Source organism: Trachymyrmex septentrionalis, unplaced genomic scaffold (assembly GCF_001594115.1).
Source record: "Trachymyrmex septentrionalis isolate Tsep2-gDNA-1 unplaced genomic scaffold, Tsep1.0 scaffold13, whole genome shotgun sequence".
NCBI classification, from domain to species: domain Eukaryota; kingdom Metazoa; phylum Arthropoda; class Insecta; order Hymenoptera; family Formicidae; genus Trachymyrmex; species Trachymyrmex septentrionalis.
Genome location: NW_017304438.1, coordinates 6512085 through 6517110, shown reverse-complemented (window position 1 = coordinate 6517110; position 5026 = coordinate 6512085). Strand labels below are relative to the sequence as shown.

Sequence of the window (5026 nt, the reverse complement as noted above, 5' to 3'; positions counted from 1 at the left end):
GGGGTGTGTACATTAGCGAAACAATGAAAAAAAAAGCAAGGGAAATTATAATAATTGAAACTGACGTTGCACGAATCTATCGCTTGTTGTGATATTCAGCAATAATCTAATTTTATTTATATCCGATTATATAATTTACTTCTCTTTCACTCTTTCTGTAATTATCGAAAAAAACCCGCAGCTTCATTAGCTACCGTTCTCTCACGGTCATACTTTCTTTTCTTCAAGACGTAAAATCGCTTCCTCGGATTATTATCGGTATAGGTCGAAAGAAACTTCCACGGTGCTCCTTGTCTTAACGATTATTAGCGTTATCCCCTTCGATATATAGAAACATTTACGGCTTTTTTTTTTTATCTCTCGCCATCCCAGCGTCGGGGGCATCGGGTCTTCTTTATGAGCGCCTTTGTTCTTCCGCGAGTCAAATCCACACTAAATCAGAGTACTCTGTACGGGAAACGTCCAAACGTCAAAGCATCCCGAATCCATTATCGGGCGAGTGTTCCATCAAAACGGGGTCTAAATTAAGGGAATCCCCCATTTCGCGTTTCGCGATCGATAGGAGGGAGAAGGGCGGCACGATGTGGAGGCGGCCATAGTGCCAGCAACCGCAGGAAAACGCGACGACAAAGGGATATGGACGTGGGAAGAATCCGGGGGAGGAGGGGGAAGGGGATTCGGAATCGACGAAGCGTGCCTTCCGCCCTATCCTCCTCCCTATTCCTCCCATCGTCCGTCTCCTCTCATCCTGCACCCCGTCTGTTCGTCCACCCGGACGATCCTTCCTTTTTCATCGACTGCCAGCAGATAGACAAGAAAATCGGTCGGCATGTATTGCCCGCAGTCGTAAATCCATCGTAACGAGATATCGGACACCAATTGCAACGTATCAAACGCCATCGTCTTTGTACACGTTACGGACCTTTAAAGTAATTTTGCGGATAATCTGCGAATAATTTGTTTTACCGCTTGCTTTACGTATGCAACAAATAGGTGTACTAAATGTATTTAAATTTCTTTAAACGAACAGTTATATCAGCTCATTTGTTGCAATGAAACGTGCCTTAATTATTAATATGCTTTTTTTTTTTTTTACGTAAACTACATTGCGTAATGCGTTGATTTCTAATAACAAAACGCGGAGTAATTTGCGATTCCACTGAAGAAATTTAATTCTTCGTTGAAACAACATCTCTCCAGTTTCTTCATTCTTTTGATCTATTATATTTTTACCTTACAATAAATAATAATAAAAGTAATTGTCTATATTTGCAAACATGAAACATCTCAAATGACACGGACAAAGATTTCCAGCGAAAGTTTCAGCAGAAAGATTCAGCAGTTGTAGGCCCATTACACAGTTGGAAAAGATTTCTACAGGCCGTCGTTCCCTCTGAACTGAAAGCGTAAAGTAACCAGACGATTTCGCAGGTGTTTTTTCAAGCGGTCTTGCCTGTAGGTGTTATGCGAGAGGAAAGTGCTGGAAAGTCAGCGAGCTTAAATATCCGTCGTGCGCGGGATGTCCGCGGGACAGCGCGAACTCCCGACATCCAAGGTTTTCTGCCATACTCGTTAAACGAACCTACGCGAATAGCCTTTTAGTCTAATTCGTCGTATAAAATCCCAATTAAACGCTTGGGAAACGGGAGATCCCGTCCGAGCTTCCTTGCCCCGGGAAAGCCAATAGAGAAACCACGTCCTCGTAATCCCCCACGGAAGCTTTTTCGGATAAAGACCTTTATTGGCGGCGAAAGATTTGTAACGGAATAGACCTATCGCAAATTCCCTGTCGAAAACGGGCGCAAATTCTCATATCCGGCGCTGCCATATATTCGTGTCCTTTGATCTCGGACAGAAGAAGCGCACGAACCTTCAGCAATATAAGAAAGTACCTTGGAAATTGCTGTCGATATGAAGAAATATGAACGTGGCGAAATGATCGTTCAGAGACACTCCAATTTCTGATTCCTTGACCAATCCAACATTGGTTACCACAAATCTTACAGTAATATTGTTAGAATTTGTACAGTTTTCATACATTTTTTTATTATTAATTGCTCTTAAAATTTATGCTTAAAAATACTTTTAACATTCCGGAACTTTTAACAGATATTAAAATTGCTTACAAGTGGAAATTGAACCGATAAATCAATTAAGAGAAAGAATCCTATTTTTAGTCGTAGCTCTCGATGCTTAATAATATTGTATTTACATGCAAATTTGCAAATACATTTATCTATCCAGATTGAAACCTTGGCTGAGGTGATACTTTTCGCAATAAGCTCTTTCAGTGCTTTAAGATGCTTAATAGCATCATTATTAAAATTGACGCTCAATGTAATTTGCAATGTTATTTCCAGTTTAATTTTGTGATGATTGCGTTTGAAGTCCGATAAACCGAATCGACGGGCAATTTGTAGAACTGAAAAATGCATTTGCAAATTTGCATATAAATATTATTAAGCACCAAGATCCACTTCGATCGAAAATAGAATTCTTTCTTTTAATTGATTTAAAAAAAAAATGCGCAATTATATGCCAAGAAATTAAACAACAACAAATCGCAGACATATAGATACAGATATATATCTTGCTTCTTACATTTCAGTCTTCAATCTCTTCGACAAATTGTAAGTCGCAGGATCTTTCGAACAAAAAGCTGTCCGATCTTACAGTAAGAAAGACTCAAGTGCACTCGCGCGTCAGCAGCGGCTCGTTTCTTTACCGAGACGCTCCATTAAACATCCTCAACTACTTCTACTTTTGCACATTTTTTAGAGCTCGTTTACCTCCTATTGTTTCACCTCGGCTCTTCCTCCGACTCTACCTGTCAAGGAAAGCTTTTCTCTTCCTTCTAGCAATATTAATTGCGATTAATAAGTCAAAACAATTACGACGGAACAAAATGAAGAAAATAAAATGTGTTCTCGCGGTTGCATTCATTATTTCTCTCATTTTCCGTATTTTAGACGTAAGTGATGTCAAAAATATTTTCATCTATGAAACTTAATTTTTTTCCCCCATTATTACCGAAGACGAGCCACATATACTTAGTTCCTCGTTATTTCTAGGCAAAATATTTCCCGCAGGGGTTTCGCTATCATTATTTTCTAAGAGAAGCCCAACCTATCCGCGCACCAAGCTGCATTACAGACAGACTGTATTCCGTACTGCCTACTAACCGTCAGAGCGTGGCCGGGTTTTCTCCGCATTTAGCACCGAATTATTACGCCCCCCGAGCGTTCTCCATTCTCGCCATTTTACCTCTTCTCGCGTAATCTGTCGCACTGCCGAGCGGAACGAATGCCAAGGGACGCGATGGCACGGAGGGAAATGAGAATATAAAGATGGAACTGCTTCCTGGTTAAACATCGCGTTTGTTGACAAGTTGTTGAGTGATTCTCGTGAACTACGCTGATATTATTTTTTCACGTGGTACTGTCGCTTTTTTTCACGTGCGATCGAACATGTGTCTCATAGCTGGAACGTTTTGTCCTAACAATTCAATACGTTGAAAAATCCGAGAGTATGCGTGACAATTTCAATAAAATTCTAAATTGCTTATTGTAAAATCATATTGAGCTGCAAAAAAAAAAACGTGAAAATATTTTCCAAAGCTGCGTGAGAAATAGCAGTCTCCTTCTTTTTATATGAATTAAATCACAATAAACACGATTTTGCTAAAGTGTATAAAAATTTAGCTTATAGATACAGATCTGAAAATAATTTTGCGGGACCATCGAAACAATTATGTAGGACGCTCAAATTAATTGCTAAAATGTCAACATTTTTTGCAGCTCATTATATGTGTTTCCTACGTAATTTATGATTTAAGTGTTTCGATGAATCAACCAAATTATTTTCAGTTTTGTATATATCTATCTAAATTTTTAGATACTTCAGCAAAATCATCCTTTTCGTGTAAATATAAAATTATTTCCCTTTTGATAGAATTTGCATTCACACATGTAGTTTGAGAAAAGCCTAATTGCGCGATGTATTAAATAAATTTTCTGTTTTATTGAAAATAACAAGAATTGCAACAATAGGAAATTATACGCTTAATTATAATTTTGCACGTGTCTCATGCAGATCCATTGCTCGATTTACGGCTCGAAAGACATCTTTAGGCATTTAGATTCTTTCATTACATCGATATTCTCGCAAGTTACTACGACTGCAGATCCGTCGAGTGTGTACTCTGCACTCGAAGCGGCTCAGCTACCCTTTGTATTTGAATATTGCTGTCCAGGATCAACGGGGCCATCTACACGCTCGGCGGATTCAGGCCTCGCGGATACCGATCCGGACTTGATGAGCTTCGCTACCAGTGCAACCGGATATTGCAGGGCTGAGATAAAGGCCAGACCATGATGGAGAAAAGTCTCGAACGCTCGAAGAGGAGATGAAACGGAGGAAGAAGGGAAGGAAGGCAACATCCGCGAAATCGTCCTTAAGTAATCGGCCTTTCCGTAGGTATTCGTCGAGACGAGAATGGAACGAGGTGAGGTGCAAACGACGACGGTGGAAAACCAAGGCATACCGGGGACTCGATTAAATGATTAAACGAGCCCCGCGGCGCCATATTAAACTTGCCGTTATTCTCCCGTTCATGGTAGTCGCTTCCTGCGACGACGACAGTCACCCTCTTCGCCGACGCGGCTTCTTCCATTTTTCTCCCCATTCTTCGTACCTTTCTCGCATCCCCTAACAATGTCATTGTCCATTATCGCGGCACAATCGAGGAAGAACAAAAACAGATTTCGATTATACCGATTGCAATGAATTCTGATGAACTGGTTTTCTTTTCTGAAGCAGGAGGAAAGAGGAAGGGTGTAAAAGACGTCCCTCATAAATCTCTCGGAAGCGCTATATCGCTTCGTCTGCACGGAGTATCTCGGGAGGAATATGCCCGATTCTTGAAAACGTTATTCAAATGCTTTTAAATAGGAAAAATAATATATGAATACGATGAGTAATGTAAGATATAGAATCTAAGGATACTTCGAGATAATGAAATGGAACA

At 40.1% G+C, this 5026-nt stretch overlaps 1 pseudogene; it reads left to right on the top strand.

Annotated features, from left to right (window-relative positions):
• Positions 1 to 4730, top strand: part of LOC108756725 — a 52831-nt pseudogene extending 48101 nt beyond the window's left edge.
• Positions 4731 to 5026: the final 296 nt, after the last annotated feature.